The sequence below is a fragment of the Gekko japonicus genome, unplaced genomic scaffold, assembly GCF_001447785.1.
Source record: "Gekko japonicus isolate JY-2015 unplaced genomic scaffold, Gekko_japonicus_V1.1 scaffold1718, whole genome shotgun sequence".
Classification (NCBI taxonomy): Eukaryota; Metazoa; Chordata; class Lepidosauria; order Squamata; family Gekkonidae; genus Gekko; species Gekko japonicus.
Window position 1 is genome coordinate 134,001 of NW_015165294.1, and position 24,177 is coordinate 158,177.

The window sequence follows — 24,177 nt, forward strand, 5'->3', positions numbered from 1 at the left end:
AACCAGTTATCAGCAGCAGTTTGCACAGCAAGTAGGGCTATAAAAATGCATCTAAGCAAGCAAGTCAAGAAAAAAATTAGTCAGACACCAGAGTTTCATAACTTTCCAAGTCAGAACTTGAAGTGTAGAAGTAGTGAATTGCTGGGTTTTGTGGAACCCTTGTATGGACAGATTTCAGTATCATGGCATCCTGAGCAGTCATGAACGCTTTAGCTTGGAAACTGATGGGTGGTGCATAGTGAAATCTCAAAAGTGGGTCAAAATCTCAGAAGTGGGTCAAAAAAATGAAACAGGGTTTCTGGTAGTCAGGGCTTGCTGCACAGTTCTGTACCTCCTCCAATGATTGACAGAATCAGAATAGAATTTGAATCAAATGGAGAAAAACATTCATTGCTGACTTTTTCTTATTGGCCTTCATTCCGATGGGCATTGTGTGGTGCAGTGGTTTAGATTGGTGGACTCTAATCTGGAGAACCCCATTCCTCTACATGAAGCCAGCTGTGTGACCTTGAGTAAGTCACAGTTCTCTCAGAGCTCTCTCAGCCCCACCTACCTCACAGGGTGTCTGTTGTGGGGAGAAGAAGGGAAGGTGATTGCAAGTCATTCTGAGACTCCTTCAGGTAGTGAAAAGCGGGGTATAAAGACCAACTCTTCTTCTTTTTCTTCATCTTCTTTTTCCATTGAAACCTTTAAGTGTTTGGAAGAACCATAGGTTATTTGACACAATGGTTTGCCCTAAATCCAGACCACCATCCCATTCACCTATCCAGTAGTTCCACAGTGCACTATAGGTGGTGTTGTCAAGTCCCAGCCAACTCATGGCGTCTCCACAGGGCTTTCAAGGCAAGAGGTAGTTTGCCGTTGCCTGCCTCTGTGCAGCAAACTTGGACTTCCTTGGTGGTCTCCTATCCAGTACTAACAAATGGTGACCCTGCTTAGCTTCCAAGATCTGACAAGATCAGGCTAGCCTGGGCTATACAGCTCAGGGCAATGCGCTGGAGGTCTTACTGGTATTCTTCGCCACCGGGAGTTAATATCCAAGAGATGAGGCATTTCCCTTACAGCTCATTTCTGAAGAAGTAAGCAGCGACTCATGAAAGCTCATACCCTGCTGCCACAATTTTGTTAGCCTTTAAGGTACTACTGAATTCTTGCTCTTTTCTATTGCTACAGACAGACTAACACGGCTACCCATCTTGACCTATCTCCATGGCAGCTTTATGTGTTCAAGTATGTGGTTAGAGTGCTCTACTAGAACCAGTTCAAATTCCTACTGTGTCATGGTATGTTGCTGGGTCACCTGAGGAAAGTCACATTCTCTCAGTCTAACCTATCTCACAGGGTTGTTGTGAGGATAAAATGAGGCAGCTCTGAAGGATCACAACATATTAGAATGTCAATCCTAGATATAGATTCTAGGAAGAAATTCTATTACATAAACAGAATTGAAGCCCTGATTTTGTAAGATCATGGACACTAAACAGGGCTGGTCTTGGCTATTATTTGGATGGGAGACCACCAAAGAAGTCCATGGCTTCTAGGCAGAGGCAGGCAATTGCAAGCTGGCCATTGCCTGGCTTTCCCTAGAGTACCAGCCAGGCTGTTCTGCCAGGTGCATACAGGTGAGCTGAGGGTGGACTTCTGTGCCAGTCATTTTTGTATTGTTATCAGCTGTTGTTTTTCTTGATGCATCAGCAGTCAGCAGCAAAACTTTGCTAGATCATGCAAACTCAGCAGAGAAAGGCAGGCCCTGAGGGGAACTCTGCAGGAAGCCCATGATGCTCTCAGAGAGGATGTCTGTGAAAATGGGTGTGAAAAGTGCACTGTGGACTATGGCCCGCCGGGTAGGGAAAGGCTAACTTTATTATTGTTGATGGCATTTATAGCTTGTCCTTCTTCATTCAAAGGTCTCAAAGTCATTTACAGTGCAATTCTATGCAGAGCTACTTCATTCGAAGCCTTCTGAAACCACTAGGCTTAGAATACAATAACTTTGCACAGGATTGCCCTGTTAGACAGGATTCCTAGGAGGTGCCCCATCTAGGCAATGACCAGGCCTAGACCTGCTTCATTCTGGTGTGGGTATCCTACCCTTCTCTACAATAAAGCACAGAAATCTTCCCAAGAGAGATGTGGATTTTGAATACGGAGTAGTTTTCTGCCACTCAAAGGACTAGCTGCTGAGGTTTCCCTCTAGGCACATTTGTTCATGGAAAATGGTGTGAAGTCACAGCTAGGGATGGGCATGAACCAGCTCACGAACTAAAATTCATGATTAATTTTGGCTGGTTCATTGTTCTCAAAGTCAAGTTCATGGCAGGTCAACTGCACAAACTTTCCACAAACTTTCCGGCTGTTCGTAGAGGTTTGTGCCAGGTCGTGAGCAAAGACATTTCTAGACTGACTGTCTCTGCGCAATCAAAATGTTTACATCACTTCAAAGCAAAAACTTGAAGAGCATGTAGAGGGAGTTATTTGTTGTTGTTTTTTTAAAACACCAATTGTTTGATTTTAATTGGTAATCTTATAATTATTAAGCTGCCTTGAGCCCTGAGCAAACATTAAACATTAAAATAAACAAGTAAAACTTCCTAGATGCAGCCTGCATTTTCTTCCCCTATCACTGGGTTTGTGAGCTGGAGCCCCAGACTTTTGCCCTGAAGTCCAGCCCTGATGGTATTGCAATACTCTATAGTTCAAGGACAACCTTTGTATCCCTGTTACCTCAGATAGTGGAGGACATGAGGAAGAGCCTGAGATGGTCATTGTAGTGTCTGGGTGGGATTGCATGGGAACTGTATGTTCTAGTCATAAATAGAACGGTTTGGAGTAGTTCAGTTTTCTGTGTACCAAGTAGGTAGAATAAGTTTGTTGTAATGTATAAAATGCACAGGTAAGGTTGTCATCTTTTTCTGGTGGAAACTGGTGAAATTTTTCATAGCATGAGATAAAATTTATAACTTACATATTGCTGCAGATCAAATCTCACTTGAAAGTATAGAAAAGAGCCAAAAAGCTCACCACCCAAACCCAAGTATGCACTGCATTCATATTAAAAGATGCATGTTAATCTCCATGTCAAAGGAGACAAGAGGAAAATCCGATTGTAACTATGAAGGTATCCTTTGAATATGGTTTAATTACAACATGGAATTGACTTTTGATAGTATAGATTGCTAAAAACATGTGGCACATCAGTTCCAGCTTCTCAGTGTATAGATACTGAACTGCCTTAGCCACAGGTGGGACTTACTTCTGCTATAAACCATTGTGGGATTGCACCATAATTAGTATACATTTTAGGATAAAGGATCACATAAGAATTAAGGTACATGAAGGTCTGGGAACTGCAGGCAGAACTTAGCTCTCTGATGCTTTGAAGGTGGCAGTTACCATTCTGTTTCTTACATCATGCCTGCAGAAAATGCAAATAAATAAATAATATTTGCATTTGTAATCAATTCTTCAGGATGGGAAGTGAAAGATATTCAAATATTTGTTTAGTTCATGATTTTACCCCACTTTTCTCCCCAGTGGGGGCTCTCCTCCATTTAATCCTTACATCAACAACCTTGTGAGATAGCTTAGGCTGAGAGTGTGTAACTGCCCCAAGGTCACCCAGCAAGCTTCCATGGCAGATCCTCACCTGACTTCTGCTGATTTCTGCTGATAGAATTTGATTGCAAAGTGTGCTGAACTTCCAGATTTTGCAACTTGAATGAAAGACAAAAATTAAACACATTTGTGAAGCCATGTGTAAATTTGTCAGAGTGCTACTTATTCCCAACACAGCCGAGAGTTTGTCATGTTGCAGAACTTAATTTGCTTATGGAAAAATTAGATCTGATAAGAATGTACATTTGCAAGGAAGTAAAGTGCTGGAAAAAGCCCTTCAGAGTGGTGCATAAACAGCCTTGACTGTTTGCCACAGTCCCTGAGTTCGTTCCCTTGCAATGCAAACTCAGTATCAAGCTCACGGTTATTGTGACCCCGCAGCTGCTTCCTGGAATTATTCACAGCTTGGCTTTCTAAGAAGAGTGGATTCTTAGAGAAGTGCTCAGAGCAAACTTGCTGTTTCTTTTCCAGAGAGAACTGATTAATTTTGCTCTTCTCTCTTTGAAAGCAATTGCTTCCTTTCCGCCTTTAGCTCAGCTCCAGTCACGCCACATAACTCTGTTAACTAGACAACTCCTCTAACAGAGTAAAGAGGGGAATTAGATTTCTTAACAGCTTTGAAGAATGGTTCAAATGCCATCAGGCTGCTGTGAGTGTAGAAGGTGCCAGGTGAGTTAACTGTGCTTCACGTTCCCTTTCTACCAGATCAACTCCCATGCTTGATCCTGAAGATGCCGATCCTCATGTAAAGACACAGCAGAGACCTTAATGTGTGCTCACATTTTATATCTAGCTACATTGGCACATCATCCTGGGTTTAATATACAGAATAAATGCTGCTTTTAACCAGAGCTACTTGCAACTGTAAATTACTTATTTAGAATGAAAGACACAAGCACTGAATAACCAGATACTGAGTGGTCTCTAAATTTATCCTGGGGTAACTTAATTCTCTGTGTATAAAATGTAATCCAGAAATAAGGATATGCTGATTTCTTTTACCAGATCCATGCTGACGAAGGGAATCTCCAGTTCTAACAGTTCACTTTTCCAAACACATTTCTGTTTTGTCCTGTTCAAACTGCAACCAGTCTTGAGGCATTACAATATCTTTTAATCTGAGGGGCTGGTAGGCCACCCTTTCCCCACAATATTTTAATTAATTCCATTCTGAACACTGGCCTTCTTAAATGCCCATATAAACTGCTTAAATAAAGTTTAGGCTTTAATTAGCAATTTGCAAGTGGGTATCAGGTGACTGCAGCCATGAAATTAAAAGACACCTGCTCCTTGGGAGGTGAAAAGTACTGAGACTTACTAGTAAATTCAGCTCTCATACTTTATTAGGTGAAGAACAAGAGGAAAAAGCCCGGCTCGCAGGCCTGCTTATATATGCATAAACCCCACACCCAAAACACCCCCCACACCAGTGATGTGCTATTTACAGTGGCTGAGGGTTCCATAGGCCCTCAGCCGGGGGCCTAGCCCTCCAATTGGTGCGGGCTAGGATCCGCTCAGTCCATTGTCTAAGGAGCGAAGCTCGGAGGCTTCACACGACTGCGTGGAGCCTTTGCCTCATGTGTGGTCAGGGCCGAATACATTACAGGAGGAAAGCTATGGCAAACCTAGACAGCATATTAAAAAGTAGAGACATCACCCTGCCAACTAAAGTCTGTATGATCAAAGCAATGGTATTCCCAGTAGTAATGTATGGCTGTGAGAGTTGGACCATAAGGAAGGCCAAGCGCCGAAGAATAGATGCTTTCGAATTATGGTGCTGGAGAAGACTCTTGAGAGTCCCTTGGACTGCAAGAAGATCAAATCAGTCAATCCTAAAAGAAATCAGCCCTGACTGTTCCCTGGGAGGCCAGATACTGAAGCTGAAGCTCAAATACTTTGGCCACCAAATGAGAAGGGAGCACTCACTGGAGAAGACCCTGATGCTGGGAAAGATTGAAGGTCAAAGAAGATGGGGACGGCAAAGGATGAGATGGTTAGACAGTGTTATTGAGGCAATGAACATGAAATTAAGCAAAATCCGGAGCACGACGGAAGACAGGAGGGCCTGGCGTGATGTGTGTATAGAAAAAGGCTTTTCTAAAATCCTCCCTGCTTGGGCCAGATGGCCCTAGCTGGTAACACTACCACGTGATTCCTGTCACCTGTGCAAATGGCTTGCCAGATGGCGAGGCCGCATCTCCATATACAAGACACTTTGACACCTCTGCCAAGAGAGAGCGACTTGCCGGTGCCTTCCCAAGCATGGGACGAGCTATGCCCAGTACATTAGCACACCAAAAGCATTCCCTGACATGACACATGGTCAATAGAAGAGGCTGGAGTGGGATGCCCAACTCCAAGCCAATCAAAACATATCTTGCCTGGCAACGCATGGTAACCAGAGATTGGAATGCCTCCCCACTCTCTCACTATTGGGTAAATGGCCATACCTGGTAGTGACGGAGGGGGGGGGGGATATCAGGAATAATCCATATGGGAAACAGAGTTAAGGGAATTCCTCTCTGGAAACAAAGAGTTCTTTTGGATTGACTGTTTGCTGTTAACATGGAGTGAGACTGTTAGGCAGCCAAGCTGGACTAGCTGCCCACAAAACCATGGGGTTTCTCTTCAAGATTCCGTGGGGAGACCTTGGACTATTTGCCCACCAGCATGGTAACTATGAATTACCTCTATCGTGTAGCTAGAGCTGAACAAGCTATAGATGTCTTTTGTTTCTTATCTTTTGCTAGTCTCATGTTATATGCATGCTTGTGCACTGAATAAAGATAATATATAATCAATATTATCTGGACCTGTTTCCTCTGTTGCAATCTGATTTCTAAGACTCAATCTTGTGCCTAAAGTCGTTTGCCTAAGGAGGCTACCACTGTGGTACTTAATTGTTTGCAGCCCTGGTGGGTCAGTCCAATAAAGCAAGAAGAAGTTTGAGATCTCTGCTCCTGAGCTGTGGTTAAAGAGAGATCCTGGTGGCAGACTATCGATAAAGCCTGGAGAGTGTACAGACATTCTCCTGGCGTTTGTTTAATTGTTCCTGAATGCTTGGTTTCTCTTCCCATCCCTGGACTGGGGTGAGAGAGAGAAACCTTGACAATGTGGTCCATGGGGTCACAAAGAGTGGCACTCGACTGTGTGACTGAACCACAACAACATTCTGCAGTCCATGGCCATCAGGTTTTGTATATTCAGACATTTTAATTTGACTGAACAAGGTACAAATTTATTTTTAAAAATAAAGATATAAATCCTTTTCTATTTATTAAGTAGTTTTTTATCCAGCCTTTCCTCCAAGGAGCTCCTGATAGTATATAATGTTTCCCTGTCCTCTATTTCATTCTCACAACAACCTCGTGAGGTAGGTTATGCTGAGCGACAATTACGGGAGCAAGGCTACAGAGTGAATTTCAAGAGGACTGAATCTTCTAAGCATATTACAACACTCTGGTCACTACATCACCCTTCTCTCTCTCTTCCTCCTCCCCTCTCTCATATATATAACATGTATGAATTAATCATTTTTTCATGAAACAATTTTTGCTAATAAAGTTATTTTCAGCTAAATGGCCAAGAATCTCGATGACAGCTCAAACCTTTAAAACCTTATTTTCTCTGAAAAAACTGTAACTCACCCCACTCTTTATACAAAGGGTTTGATCCAGACCAAATCAGCATTTCCTACCAATTCCCCCCTTCTGCTGCAGACCCCCTTTGTGTAATTCTGCAGGATCTCCTGTCCCCCCCCCCAGGAGCAGCATTTCACGAAGATCAGTGGGTTGCAGTGGGGGTGGGGGGAGGGAAGGCTGGAAAGTTCCTTTCCACCGATGGGAAATCTAGACTGGATCCAGTGTTATATGCTGGAAAAATCCCAGGTGCTTTACTATATCAATTTGCTTTCAGTGTTAATTTCATGACATCTTGAATGGGAAATTGATCACCCCATGGACATTCACATAGCATTTATTTATAAATTTCTAGACCACCTTCCCATGTAAGACAGGGCTCAGAGCAGTCTACAACAATAAAAAACATTTATAAATTATTTAACAATAAAAAACATTTATAAATTATTTAACAATTAAAAACAGTTAAGATACAACAATGCATGTTGCACATGCTATTCTCAAAAGCGCTGCCAACCTGTGTGCCAAAAAAGAAAAAAGAAACAAAACAAAACAAAACAAATGAAGAAGCACATGAGAATCAATGCTGAGATGCCATTAGAAAGATCTCTCATGACATGGGGACAATCTCTTTTCCAAGCCACAATATGTCCCAAATATCTTTGTTTTGCCATCTGCATTACATGCTGCTGAATTATGTGACATAATTTTTTAAAAGGTGGATTTAGGACAGCCATATGGCTTATACTACAAAGCAGAGCAAGTAAGATTATCTTTGATCTTTTCATCTTACTTGCTATTTTTTCCCGGCCACAGCCATATGCTGTCATTTATTCATGTGCTGGTGGATTTTATTCCTTTTTTAAGTCCCTAACTGACACCCAATGACAACATGACTGTGGGGAGAAAGCTGGCAGGCCTTCTCATTAAACTGTTGCAAACCAGTATTGAAATGGGAATATGCAGCCAGCTTTCCATGGTCCTGTGTAATGCGATGCACACAGGAGATTGGCAGAGGCTGCTCTTTTCTTTTTATTCTGTCTGTCGCATATAAGCACTGCAAGTTAGTGAGCCCAAGCCCCTTCTGTGCCCAAGTGAAGGCTACCTGAAGCAAACATGGATCTCCAGCACTGGTGTGTCCACTTCTATCATGGTTATTAAGTGGTGGTGGAAATAATTTCAGCAAGGCATTAACAGACAACGTAGACAGCAGATGCTGTAGAAGAAATGTTTAGGCCAGAATTTCATCAGAGCATTGGTGAAACATTGAAATATTCCCCCAATTAGAACTACCACAACAACGCTTTCTGGGGACACCTACTTAGAATTGCTTCTAGAGAATCGTAGGGGTGGTTGGGATAAGTGATGGGAGATTTTTTACAATCTAAATATTCTTCTGTGGGTTCATAGGGCTCTGTGTGAGCAAATTTAATTCTCCCTGGTTTTCTTTTTTCCTCAGTTTACAGTACATTTATTTTGTCTTTCCTTCAAGGAGCACAGGGCAGCAAAAGTTTACCCTTCCTTACCCATTTTGTTCTCCTCACAACCCTGTAACCCTTAGATTAGGCTAAGAGGGCAGAAATGGCCCAAGCTCACTCAGTTAATTTCCTGGCAAAGTAGAGATTTGAACGCATGTTTCCAGATGCTAGTCTGACACTCTAACCACTATACCATCTTGTTTTCACCATCACATCCCCATAGCATTCATACGTCCTAGAGTGCAATGAACTCAGTTGTAGTAGCCAGTCTTTGTTTTTTAAATTTTACCAAGTGATATTCTTATTCCTATCTATGGAATCCCTTGACTGTGCAAAAACCTTGTTTGTAGCTCGCCAAGTAAAGCTGCCCTATGGGTGAGCAACTGACTATCACAGTTGGAGCTACTGGAAACAAGCTGGGGATTCAGCTCCTCCAGGAAAGGCTGCCTCGTGAAGAGTTTCAAAATAAGGAACACACTGAGAGACCTCAAGACATCTCATATATATCAGAACATAGTGGTACTTATTTAGAACTAGGCGCACAGCCAGTTGCAAAGTGAAGGCAACAGGCTCCAGGAAGACCCTGGGCCGAGGGCCTGGCGGCTGGGGACGCACCCGGCGGGCCAGGGAAGTGCGGCGTGGCTCTCTCCAGGCCCCGTGCAGTTGTTGGGTGGCCAGCGAAGCGGTGGGGGCCTGTGGGCATGCCAGCGGGGGTGGCTGAGGGAAGCCCGGCGGAGGCCGAACCCGCCCACCCCAAGACAGTCCTGCAGGCCGCGTGGTCCAGGCTGCAGCGGCCGAGGGAAAGGCGGCGGGGCCGCGACCCACCTCCCCAAGATCAGTTGGAGTGCGCCGGCAGGCCAGCAAGGCAGGGGGCGGTGGAGGGAAGGTGGGTGGAGGCGCCCCCCCCAAAGAAGGGGCCACAGTCTGGATGGGCGAAGGTGTGGCGGTCCTGGGAAGGCCAAATGCCCCCCCAGAAGAAGGGCCAGCAGTGTCCATGGGCCAGGCCGCAGCGGACCAGGGAAGCGCGCCGCGGCCCTCTCCTCCCATCCATGACTGTAGTCGGGGCGTGGTGGTAGGCCAGTGAGGCCAGTCACCTGCCTCCCCCCAAAAAACAGCATCCAGGCACCGCAGCATCCTTCCCTTGCGGCGGCTTCCTGGATACTGAGGGTGAGCGACTGGCCTGCGGCTGTCTGGGTGGGAGGGAGCCAAGCAGCCAGGCAAGTTAGCCAGTGGCCCGGACCCGTGTGAGCGTGGCAGGTCAGCAGGCGAACTGATTTTGCTGTGCATTAATCCTGCCACCCCATAGGCCAGAAGCCACCCCAACTGGCTTTTATATATAAGGAGAGATATGGTGTCCTTGCAAGTTGTTTTTTGTCATTCTGGGGCATCTCTTCTTTTCCATTAATATTTCTGAAATAAATAAGGAACTTGAAACTAGGGATAGTAGTCAAGCCTACCTTCTGGATTCTGTCAGTTCTTGGGGTCCAATTGCTCTCAATATTCCCTGCCTCCTGTAGCATGCTCAGTTTTTTTTTTAAGAAAACACCCCCTTTTTAATGTGATCAAATAAAAGATTGCATCTGAAACTTTTCAGTCCCTACTGTTAGACCTATATTTCTACTTATTTTTCCACCCTTTCTTTCAACCATAATGGCAATATCATGCTTGGATAAATGATTACTCTACCTGCATTTTCTGCTTACTCTTGGAAATGTTGGTATTTATATGTGTGCATGCATAACTGAGTGGTTCAGACAGAACAATTATAATGCATCATAAAGAAATAAAACAATTATCATATAGCAGCGAGCTTTAAGAACAAACAATTCAGGCAAAAAAATTAATGGGAAAAAAATGTTAGACTTCTTTTAAAAATCTCATTTCTTTAAATTACCCACTGGGCATGCTGATGGAAAAACTTAATTGCCAAGAATTATGGGGGAAAGTGGGGAAGAGGGAATAAACGTAGGAAAGTATGGCCTGTTATGCATGGGTGTTTTCCCTCGCTTTCACCGTGCATGTCTGCCAGGTTTTCTTTTCATTCTGCATTTTCCATTGCTTTCATTGTGCATGTGAATTGGGTTTTCTTTTTCATTCTGCATAGATCCCCCCCCCCTTTCAGCACTCAGCTTGCTTTCCAGTTGCTGTTTCCCTGGGTTTATTGAGAATGGTTTTGTGCTGGTTTCCCCTTGCCTCACTTATAAAGCTGAATGTAATTTTTAAAAGTACAGATTCCCTTAGATTTCTTCCCCCTGTCCTTTTCCTTCCCCTTGGAGGCCACTCCACCACCTACACTGTGGTTGTTCCTTCCACTCTGCACCTTCCGCTATCCTCCCCCCTTCATCGGTGTACAAACTCCACTATGGCTTACTTTTCCCATTGTTAATTTTTTTTTTTACAAGCAGGATGAGTCTAGCAAAATAAGACTTTCACAAGTCTTGGATCGCTGAATTAAAACAATTAAATGAGGGGGGGAGTTTAAAAGGAGCTGTGGAGGTTTAGTTGTCTGCTGGCATGGACTTGAAAGGTGGATCAGAGAGGAGGCAAATGGCAGTGTCCCCAGTGAGAAAGATAGGATTTCAGTGTTGAATGCAAACAAAAGGGTGGGATTGTCAACCTAGAATGAAACTGACATGAGATGTAAAGAATGAGAGACACTGGGATCGGAAGCCCAAAGCTTTGAAAACGTTTCTCCCTTTCATGCTTTCAAAGATGAAAGGGGGACCATTTTTGCAGAATCCAGAAAAATATTGTGAAAATGGTGCCTCGTTGTTATACATTTTTTTTACAAGTGGCATGGGTCTAGCAAAATGAGACTTTCACTAGTCTAGGATCGCTGGGGGGAAAAGTAAAGGAAAAAACATGCTTCTCTGGCAGCTCTCAGAGAAGCCTCTTTGCAAGCTCTGTAAGGCGGGAGGGCGGGAGGGAGGGAGGGAGGGTAGAGGGAAAGACCAGCATCAGGTCATGTGTGGAATGGCAGAGGGTGGTGACTCTTTTCTTTTTTAAAGCTGCCCCAAAGGGCAGAATTTTATTAAGTTTTAAACACGATACAATACGATACAAAACTTAACATACAAACATTAAAACACACACATACACATAACATTGACATTGATGGGGGTAATAAATTCTCATAAGTAATATATTGTCTAAGCCTAACAATAAAGAATGTTTAATATTTTTATAGTAAGTGAGTATATCTCATTACAGTTCTCTCTAATTGGATTAAATAAGTACTCTTTTTCTTGTAAGTCATCTTTGAATTATATCTGCCTACATATGATTATTGTACCAGTTATAAAATCGAGACCATCTATTCTGAAATGTGGAGTCAGTGAGACCTTTCATCAATAAAGTCAATTTGTCCATTTCAGCTGCTTCTAGAACTTTATTTATATATTCTTGCTTCATGGGTGTCTCAGGTGTCTTCCAATATTTAGCATATAAAATTCTTTCTGCAGTAGTTAAATATTCAGTAAGATAATGATCATCTTTGTTAGAGTCTTTTGGTAAAATGTTTAATTGAAGTACCTCTGGTGTGAAGGGTATAGCTGTGCCTAATACTTTCTGAATCGTTTGATGAATCCATAGCCAATATTTTTTGCTTATTTCACAATGCCACCACATATGGTAAAACGAGCCCACTTTGTTTTCACATTTCCAACACTTATTTGAACATTTACTATCATATATCGCTAGTCTCTCTAGTGTTACAAACCATCTATAAAACATTTTATATACATTTTCTTCGTAAGCTATAGCTTTTGTAATTTTTATATTTTTCTTCCACATCTGATCCCATTGTTCTAAGTCAATATTATGTCCTATGTTCTGGGCACATTGAATCATATTTGTTTTAACTGTTTCCTCTACCATCTTATCATTAAGTAAGAGTGTATAGGTTCTTTTTATGAATTTTTGATCAGTGGTTGTCATTATCTTTTCAATCTCTGTCAAGTTATCGTGGAAGCCAATTTTCTTGTCTTTGAAATATCTAGATTTTATTTGAGCTTTTGGCTATCATGATAAATCCTCTAATAGTTTCAACTCATTCTTGGAGTCCAAGATATCCTGATATCATTTTGGTTTCTCTTCCTCATATAAGTTCGGTAATGTAAAGGCTTCCAAAGGAGTGATCAATTTCGACTTTCTTGTATAAAATTGTTTATGTATAATTTCCCAAACTTTCAATAGGGTGGATCGAAGCCAATGTTGCTTAAAGTATTTTTGTGTGGATGCCATCCCATACCATAAGAACGCATGCCATCCTAACATAAGGTCATGGCCTTCTAATTTTAATATTCTCTTATCCTCTAGAAGAATCCAATCCTTGATCCATACTAGTGCCACTGCTCTGTAATACAAAATCCAGTTTGGAAGTCCCAACCCTCCTTTTTCTATAAAATCCTGTAACGCCTTCAGTCTTATTCTAGGACGCTTCCCCTGCCAAATAAATTTTGAAACCAACTGATCCAAGTCTTTAAAAAAAAATTGATTTTGTAGAATAGGGATTGTCTGAAATAAAAATATCCATCTGGGAGGAACATTCATTTTAATTAATGTAATCTGTCCCATTAAAGATATCTGTAAATCTTTCCATTTTTCTAAGTCTTGTTTAGTTGTCTTCAAAAGTTCCTTGTAGTTATTTTCTTGCAAAGCACTACATTTATTTGTCATCATAATTGCCAGATATTTTATTTTTTCTTGTATCTGAAAGGTTGAAGTTTCTTGTAATTGTTCCTTCTGTTTTATGTCCATGCTCTTGGTCAAGATTTTTGTTTTATTAACATTAACTCTCAGCCCTGCTACTTGCCCATACTCTTGAAGTTTCTCCTTCAATTTAGGTAAGGATGGTATCGGATTCTCTAAGATGAATACTAAGTCATCCGCAAATGCCAATAGTTTGAACTCTTCTCCTCTTAAGTCCAATAATCTGTTTTGCATTTCAAATTGAATAATTAAGTATTTCCAAAGCAAAAATAAATAACAGCAGTGAAAGAGGACATCCTTGCCTCGTCCCTTTTTGAATTTCAAAATTTTGGGTCCGATCCCCATTAATCATAACAGTCGCATTTTATTTTGTATAGATGGCTTGAATCATTTTAACAAACTCAGTTCCTGCCTCTGCCCGTTTTAAGGCTTCCAACACGAAGGTCCAATTAACATTGTCAAAGGCCTTCTCCGCGTCCAAAAAGATTAAAGCCAATTGTTTTTCTGGATGTGCTTCATAATATTCTAGGACATCTATAATACATCTTAAATTATTCTTTATTTGTCTTTTAGTTAAAATTCCTGCCTGGTCATTATATATTGTTTTGGATAATATTTTTTAAAATCTTTCAGCTATTATCGAAGCAAAAATTTTATAATCCACATTTAATAATGAAATCGGTCTATAATTTTTAATCTCTTTTTCATCGGAGTTTTGTTTATATATTAAGGAGATTATTGCTTCTTTCCATAAATCCGGTATTTCTTCATTGACCATAATGTTATTACATATATCTTTTAAGTGGGGCAATAGTTGATCTTCAAAGGTAAGGTAAAATTCTATTGGAAATCCATCTGGACCTGGTGCTTTACCTTTATTTTGTCGCTTCAATGCCTCCACTACTTCCATCATGGCAATTGGCTTGTTTAATATTTTTCTTTGATCTTCTGTAAATTTATTTGGTTGGTGTGTTTCTAGATATCCTTTTATTTGTTCTATATTTGTATCTGTTTTTCTATAAAGTTTTTTACAAAAATTTTCTACTATTATTTTCATCTCTTGGAGTCAATTTGTTTCTGCCACACCTTCTTGTTTAAGACCTTTATGTAAGACTTCTCTTTTTGGTGCCTAATTTTATAGGCAAGCCATCTTGTAGGTTTATTGGCATTCTCAAAAATATTTTGCATAGCAAATGTCAATTTCTTGGCTAATTCTGTGTAAGCACACAATTCATCTTATGTTGTAATAGCTTAAGTTTGGATTTCGTGTCTAGAGATGTTGGATTCGCCATCATTTTCCTTTCTTGGATCTGAATTTTGTTTTGTAGATTAATATATTCTTGTTTCCTTTGTTTGTTTACTCTGGCAGATTCTTTTATCAGTTGACTGCTGGCAAATGCCTTACAAGTGTCCCATACCACTTTTATAGGCATATTAGGTTGGATATTTTCTTTAAAAAAGAATGTAAGGTCTTCTCATTTCTTTTACAAATTTAGCATTTTTCAAAAGAGATGTATTCAATGTCCATCTGTTTCTTGGTCTCATTTCTTGTAGTTCCAAAGTAATAGGGTTGTGGTCTGCATAGGTTCCAGCTTCTATCTCTGCTTCCAATAAATCTTTAATGGCTGTGGTTGAAATCCAACACATATCCAATCTTGACCATGAATCATATCTAGCTGAGAAGTATGTATATTGTTGTTTAGTAGGATTTCTTACCCTCCAAGCATCTACTAATTTCAATTCTTCCATAAGTTGGCTCAGTGCAGGTGGGAATTCATTGCCTCCTCTCTTTTTCCTTTGTATATTTGATTTCCTGTCTTCCTTTTTATCAAAGACCGTATTATAATCCCCTATAATACAAATCTCCTGGTAGTCCTGTTGGGTAATCAAGTTTTGCAACCTTCTATAAAAATTTTCCTGATGTTGGTTAGGAGCATAGATGTTTACAATTAGCATTCTTTTCATTTGTCTTTGTATTACAACCATTAGAATTCTACCATCTTGCGAAGCATATATTTGTTCAGGCTGTAAATGGTTTCTTACCAAAACAGCTACTCCTCTTTCCTTTTTCTCCTTATCTGATGCTGTAAAGATTTTTCCAAGTCCTTTTACTTGTAACTGTTTTTCATCAGCTTTTTAAATGTGTGTTTTCTGAAGACATATTATGTCCAACTTTTGTTTTTTGAGTTGGTGAAATATTCTTCTTTTCTGTGGTCTGTTTAAGCCATTCACATTCACCGATAAAATTTTTATCTTGCTTCTATCCATCTTGGTTTTGATTCTGTTGGTTCTGTTTTTCCCTTGTCTGCTGTCTTGTACTGACTGGTGATGCCCTTGTTATTCCATATCTCCTTGTTCTCTGAGGTTTCACACCCGCTGCCATAGCACGTTGTAGGATTTCTTCTCCTCCCTCCTCTTCTTCCTCTTCTTCTTCCTCTTCCTTCTCTTCTTGTTCCATTGACAGTCCATCTCCATGAGCCTTCAGAAATTCCTCTGCTTTAAAGATAGATGTTATTCTATATCTTTTCCTTTTAAAAGTGAAGATCAGGCCATCAGGTAAATGCCATCTATAATTTATAGTATTATTTCTCAATACAGTCGTCAAGTTGGCATATTTTTTTCCTTTTTTCTCTAACTCTCCATAGGATTTCTTTTAGAACATTTATTTCTGTTTCATTCATCATCAATGGTGTGGCATTCACTTCTCTTAATATCTTATCTCTGACCGCCCTCTTGTGAAAGCGAATTTGCACTTCTCTTGGTAATTGAAATTGCCTTGTATAGGTTGAATCCATTCTGAAGGTTATATCAGTTTCCTGTGCAATCTTATCTGGATCTTCCATGTTCATGTATTCCGCTAGTAAATTCGCCATTTTTAAAGTGAGGTCTTCATTTTTTTCCTCAGGTACATTTTGAAATCTTAATATAAATGTGGCCCTTTCAACCTGTAATCTTGTAACATCCTGCTCCAAAATAGATCATCTCTCGTCTGTATCCTTAATTTTGGACGCCATTTTTTTTGTTTTCATTTCTATTTTTTCTGTAGTAGTGCTTATTTCATTAATCTTCTGGGTATTATCTGTTATTTGTTTCTGTAGTGCTTGAAGACTTAAGGAAAACTGTTCAGTTATTTCTTTCATTGCATCTTTGATGGGATTAACTGTATCAGTAATAGAATTTCGGATTTCATCCATAGTAGTTTTGATTGGTTCTATCACTTCGCTCAAAGAATGTTGGATATTGGCCTGGACCAATGCTTGCATCTCCTTTTGGGCTGGGGCTGAAAATTTGGATGCAGCGGCCCCCAGGATTCCTGGTGAAGAAGCTGGTGTTTTAACCTTTGTTTGACTAGCTTGGCCTGCCATCTTGAATATAATTATATGTTGATTAACTTTGCTCAGCTTTGCTCAATCCCCCCCCGCTTTAATTTATTTCCTTCTTTACTGGTTTGTTTTGAAACATTCAAGAATCCTTGGCTGACTGCCCAGATCTTGTTTTTACTAGTCCAGCTAATTGTTTAGGTTTCCACCAGTGTGTTGTTTTTAAGATGTAATCACAACTATTTACTTTCAAGGTCAATTTCACATCTCTCCCCTTCCACACTTTTTAAAGTCAAGAGATTTATGGAGGGGGGCAATTTTTAAAGCTTACTACTTCCCAAGCATTAATTCTTTAATAGCGTTAATTCCCAATTTTACTTTACTTCAAGCACTTTATTTCCCAGAAGCTCCAAAAGAAAAAATTTGTAAAGGGTTTCCAACTAATCCAAACCCTTCCCCTGTGGGGGTTAAAAATTGGGAATGTTGCAAAGGAGCTATACAGAATCCACAGACCGTCAATCCTCCATTTTTTTTCTACTTTTATTTCCCTGGGACCCCCCAAAAAATTTATGGAGAGTTTCCACACCCTGCCCCTGATGGGGTAACAATTGAGATTGTGGAAAAGCGGTCTCTACAGATTCCACTGTCAGTCAAAGAGTTAAATTAGCCATTAATTTTATAAACCATGCAGTTGCTTAGGCTAGTTCCTCTTTGAGCATCGCCCTGGATTAGCAAGTGAAAGCAAAATTCTCTCAGCCTTTTCCCACTCGCTGGCCGCTTATGCCTTGGAGGGAAGAACCACCCACCGTAGCTTCTTCCTCTCTTAGGGCTGAGGCTTTAAACAGATCTATCTCTAAATCCCAAGTAAAGTTTTTTACTCACGGGAATGTCTCTCTGGCAGTGCTCTCTAACCCCCCCTCAGTGCAGGAAGCGACAGCTTTGCCCATGGAAGATGGGCTCCTCTTTGAGTCCAGCGTTGGAGCTGATCCCTGGTTCTCCCTGTGAGTAGCCATGACACAGGGGACCGGGTCAAGCCTCTTGCAGCCCACACACCACTTACCCGGGGGGTGGGGGGTCTCTGATAAATCGTGAGACCCTTTAAACAAACCCAGAAGTGGCCAGCGCGCTCAGACGCGACTGTCTCGCCGCGCTGTTCCCTGCCTCTCCTCGGTGGTGACTCTTTTCCATTAATCACAGTGTCTGCCAACACAGCAGAGAATCCACTAGAGCTTGGCAATAAGAAAAGGAGTTTCACAGCTGCTCTAGTCAGTTTCAAAAATAGTTTGGTCACTTTCAGGAGGTTCTTCTAAAATTTTGTCTGCATTTCTTTGTGTTCTCTTTCACTCAAGGAACTGAACCGTGAGGATTTAAATGGAAGGCAGCACTTACTTGATGCTACTGCGCAGCTGCAATAGGGCAACTGTGTAAATTAAAAAACCTTTGGATGCCACCCCCCAACATGTCATAAGTGATATCCAATTAAGAAAAACTGCAGTTTTTGGTTGTAGCTGCAGAATAAAAAAACAGAATACAGAATAAATACACCGGAGAAAAAAGAATGGTGCATATGGCAGGCACACAAATCCAAAGTCAAGCTTAAAGACTTGAATCCTTAGATTCTCTGCAATAAGTTGTCCACACATAATGCGCCTATGTCTTCCTTATTTTTTTGTGTCTTGTTAGTTAAATAATGCCATTTCTTTGCTAGTAATTATTCAGTGTATTCTGAGCTCTAAAATATGATAGCTGTATTTTTTTAAAAGACAGCTCTGTACTTCATTTGTTTGGTTTGACGAACCTTCCTATCCAACAAGGTGTCAGTGATTTCCCTGGCTGCCCCTGACTGACCCCCGGTCACCGTCCTGGATATGCTATGAGTTGGATTTCTGCCCTGTTGATGTTCCTCTGGCTGGAGGAGTCCACGGTCAGTTTCTTTTTCCTCCCCTTTTCCTGAGGGATATCCAACAAACCCATGGGAGGATAGATGGAGGGGGAAGGAGGAGGAAAGGCCTCAGTTTGTGGTCTTGGAAAGAAGGTTACTTCACCTTATCCTTCCACCTGGTCCTGGCTTTGCTGCCTCTTGGTCAGACACGCACTCTCTCTCTCTCTCTCTCTCTCTCTCCCTGCATCTGTTAACCAGCCCAGTTCTCTCCTCCTCGGCTGCTTCCTTCCCCCTTATATCCCTCCCGCCTGGTTCCTCTGCCCTTCCCTCCGCCCTCCCCTCCGCCCGGGCTTTGCCCCCTTCTAAAGCTCTGGACGCCGAGCTGCAGCAGCCCTGCCTTGTGCCCACTGCTTCCACCCTGCTCCAGCACCTCCCCAGCTTCCAAGCCCCCTCCCGCCACTGGATTCAGGCACGCCCAGTCGAAGCTCCTGGGCTCTTGATTGGCCTTGCTGCCATCTCAGGTCCATGACGGGTCATGTTCACCAAAGTCGGGGGCTTTGTCTTGAGGCTGCCACAAGACTCAGGTCCTCCTGTGCTCTGTCGCTGCCCCGCTGCCACGGTAAGTTTGGGGGTGTTCGGGGCTGCTCCTGGGACTTCCGGGGTCCCGTTGGCTGGCTCTCCCAGACGATCCCGGCTGGGGGCGTGACACAAGGATGGCATATGCATTGGAAATCAGGGCGGGAGAGAATTTTTTTTAATTTTGGGAATAATACTGCTATTAAATGGACTGTGTCTCCCCCTATTGGTGTCTTCTACCAGTGGGTGAAGACTTTTTTGTTTCATTCGGCATACCACCTGTAATAGTTATTGGCTTCCTCCCTGAGCCTGGTGCTGTATTGAATTATCGTAAAATTTTAAATGTTGGTTTTTATAGTTTAAATATTTTAATGCTTTCATGTTCACTATATTGGGGACCCTAAACAAGTAGAAAGACAATACAAAAATGGTTTAAATAAAATAAATCAAATAATGTTTATGATGAATGTATTCTTCTTACTCCAGGAAATGGAGCTTAAATTTCCATCCACAAAAGTGTAGCAGCTGTCTACTTGGGAATGCATTTCTATCTCTTCCCTTTGCTTGACTATATACTTCTGGGTTTCCTTCTGCTTCTCATGGCTTTTCTCTTTACTGAGCAGTGGAAGATGATCTGGTTTGCTGCTCTCTTGGCTTTTCGCCACCTTCTTCTGCTGCAGCCCAGCCTGATTCTTTTTTATTTTCCCTTCACTTATTCCTTTTTTGAAATTAGCTGCAATATGGGAATTTAGTTTTGAATTTTTGACTAAGGTGATTGGCTAGGATCTTTAAAAACCTTAGGACAGTGGCTTGTCTCTTTCAAGAATTCAGAACCTAAAAAGGTTAGTCAAGAATAGAAGAGGGCCAACTCTAAAAATCTAACTATGAAACATACAAAACATACATGAATTTATTAAACACAAATTAAAATAACAAATAAGGGCCCATTCATACCTCATATACAAATATAAAAATACAAAGGCTGATGAAATAGACCTAACGCGTTTCGGCCTTCACAGGCCTTCCTCAGAGGTCTAATGCACATAGAACATATTGGCTAATATGTAAAAATATATACAACCAAACATATACAAAATATGAAGTAAAGACCAGAAAACAATTGTTCCAAAGTTTAACCACTGGGCAAAAATACAAATGAAGCCTCCAGTGCAATCACATGTCCAGTAGTACTTCTCTCTGGTCAACTATATATTCTCCTGAGATTGTATAGCAAAATGTTCCCAATGAAATATTCCTTAAGTTAAAAGCAACATTGTTTTCTGGTCTTTACTTCAAAGACCAGAATTCTGCTCAAGGGCCAGAATTGGAATTTGGTGAGCGAGGAACCGTCCCTGTAGCAAAATAAAATGCCATCCCCAGCCCCCCTCCAGGCCAGGTAATGATGAAGGGCCCATACAGGGCACAATTCCTGGTCCAAGCACTGACCAAGTTCCACCACAGCACCTTTGCCTAGCTGATCCATCTTTGACTGTCTAATAACAACCTTAACCTTATCAAATGACACAGTAAGATCCCTGAAATAAAGGGCCCTTCCAGAATCATCCCATTGGGAGGCCTCCATGAGTTCACTAACCCGCTGTGCCCCGAAAAAGGCTACCAATGCAGCCACGTGAAAAAGTGAGGTCTCATAGGCATCGGCACAGATGCTTGGCCACAAAGCCAGTAAGCCTTTAAGGACAGCCGGAGACAATGGTTTCCTAGCATGCACTCTGGGCCCACTTTCCTGGGACCAGCCCTCCAGCATCTTCTTCTTCTTTTTTTTAATCCCCGGAGGGATATTTTTTATTTTGCAAATACTACAAAACTACAAAGAAATATTAGGGAAGGGACTACACTACGGATAAAGGAAAGCAAACCACACTAAGCTAAAACCCCAAGAGAAGGAGATCTTTTCACTGTTAATAAAAATGTTAGTACTATAAGTGTTAATATCATAATATACTTGTAGAGTTCATACTTATAATAATTCACTAATTTTATGTTATTTTATTAGTTGTTATGAGAGAAATCTCTGATCATCTTATTGTTCGCTTCAAAAGGCCATTTTCCAAGTCCTTCTGCCTTTACTTTGGCTTTCTGTCTCTAAAATCTTAAACCACTCTGGCAGGTCCTGCACCCTTTTCTGCCACAGAGTCCTTTTCCGTTCCCGAGGTAGCAGAGTCACTAGACTTCGTTTCTTCCTCTTTGGACTCTTCTTCTGTCCCCAGCTGACGTCTCAAAAATTCTTTAGCTTTAAAAGTGGGGTCTATCTTCTCTCTTCTATCATTGATCTTAAAGATGACACCCTCAGGAACCGCCCATCTGTACAATATCCCATTAGTCTGAAGGAAAGAAATTAAGTCCTTGTAATTTTTCCTCTTTTTTCTAATTTCAAATGGAATGTCCTTTAAGGTTTTGATGGTTACATTTCCCATTTTCAGTGGAGTTGCTGATGTTGCTTTTAAAATGGCATCTCTGGTTTGTCTTCTTGAAAATCTGACTACTATTTCTCCAGCTGGGCTATTTTTTAAAATTTAATTGGAGTATGGCCTATAGGCTGACTCCATTTCGTTTACAAGTTCATCCGCTGTTAAGCCTACTACTGGAGTGATGATATCACTAAGCACCTTCTTCAGGTCTTCCCAATCCATTTCAGGAACTCCCTGAAACCTGAGAATCATGTTAGCTTTTTCCATCTGTAGCTGCAAAACTCGATTCTCTTGGCAATTCTGCTTTGTTTCCACATCTCCCAACCTTTTCTTCAACTTCAACTTCTTTAATTTTCTCATTTGCCTGCTCCACTTTTTTCTCTGTTTTGTTCAGCTGAAGCTGCTGTGATGCGAAGTTTTTGTTCATCACAGTCAATTGCTGGTTAATACCATCGAGTTGTTCCATCACTGGCTTGAGCATATCCGCCAGGAGTTTGAGGACATCTGCTCCCTCTTCCAGTTTCGGACTCTGACTGCCTGGCTTCATTTTAAACTTTCTCTGCTGGGCCGCCATCTTTCCCATTTTGTTTACAGTTTCTGCCGCGTCCACGCAACTTGGAAAACTCACCAAACAACTTCGCAAACCAGATAAGTCTCTCAAAACACTTTAAATTTGCTTCCTCCCCTCTTCCCCTTCGTGTTTGTTAGCCGCTCATTCGCATAAGAGGCGTCCCTCTTTGCAATCTGTTTTTCCAGCCACGGGGGGGGGGGGATTGCTGTTCAAACTACTCCGTTTTATTCAGAACTCACGTTCATTGTCGGTCAGTTTCTCTGACCATGTTCAGTTTTAAGCCATTCCGCTCGATCTCCGGCACTTGTCCCGGTCAGTCCAGCTTGTGCCCGAAGGCCACTCAGCGACTGGACCGTCGGGGCAGAGGGGAGCCTCAATTCTCCGGCATTACGCCATCGAAGAGGCTACCCCTCAAAAGCCCCCTGACCTGGAGCCTATCACAAAGGCTCCGCGGGTGTGTCACTTGAGGTGGCTTCCCTCCAGGCCGCTGGTGTGCGATTCGCCCTTCCCCGTTGTGGGAAGAGCATCCACCATCGCTGTTCCGTAGACTGGAAGTCCCCCTCCAGCATCTTCTTGATGCGAAAATCTCCTGTATGGTCCGCAAAGCCTGAGGCTTTGCTGGCATAAGCCAGGGAGGACAGCTGACCCTTAATAGTTCTTACAGACAAACCTTTTTTCTTAGAATAAACACAGCATTGTAATAACTGAGGCACTGGGTTGGGCCAAATCTGAGGTAGGCCCACTGACTGCCTGAAGGCTATAAATTCCTGACCATCCCTTGTATATTATTTTCTGGTTGATGGGGCTAAGGCTAGGCCAATTGCCCTATTGGCTTCAGCCCTCCAACCCCCCAAAAACTCACTGGCATCCTTACCGGGGACCGATCTGCTTCTGGGGCCAACAGACGGAACCTCTTGATCTGTTTTTGGGAGAGCGTCAGCGACCCCATTATTAGCCCCCGGTACATGCCGTGCTTTGAACAAAATATTGTTTTTGAGGCAAAGTAATGTAAAGGCCCCATGACCTGGGCTGACTTAGAGGTCAGAGTATTAATAACCTGCACCGTGCCAAGACTGTCGCACCAGAAATGGACCATATGGCCAGCAAAGTCTGCTGTCCACAGCCCAACTGCTACTACAATTGGGAAGAACTCCAAGAAGGTTAGGTCCTTGACCCAACCTGCCTGGAACCATTCCTGTGGCCAATCCTTGGCACACCAATGCCCTCTAAAGTAAACACCAAAACCAGAAGAGCCGGCAGTATCCGAAGCTACCTGCAGCTCTGCCTCAACTAAAAGGTCCTCCCGCCAAAATGAAATCCCATTGTAAGATTCAAAAAAATTCTGCCATACCAGAAGGTCACCTCTAATCCCCTTAGTGACCTGAGTTCTGTGGTGAGGCAGTCGCAAGCCCTCCATGGTTTTGCAAAGTTTAGGTGGCCTGCCAGCTGCTGGAGCTCCAGTAATGTTATTTTCCTAAGTTTTGCAGCCTAATTAATTAATTTTTGTAACTCCTGAAGCTTCTCTAAGGGTAAACGGGACAACTGACATTTGGTATCCAACTCAATCCCCAAAAATGTAAGTACCTTGGTTGGACCCTCCATCTTCTCATGTGCCAACAGGACTCCAAGTTCCAAAGCCAAGGACATAAAGGAGTCCAACAAAAACTGACAATGGCCAGTACCAGCACCATTAACAAACAGGAAATCATCCAGGTAGTGCGCAGTACTGTTCAGGCAAGTCCTAAAACGCAGGGCCCACTCTAAAAATGCACTAAATTTTTCAAAAACCACAGAGGACATGGAGCATCCCATAAGAAGAGCCTGGTCCATGTAAAATTTGTCTTCGAATGCAAAACCCAACAATTCAAAGTCCCCAGGGTGAATGGGGAGAAGTCGGAAAGCCGATTTAATATCACACTTGGCAAGTTCCACCCCCCGACCACATCTGCGTGCAACCT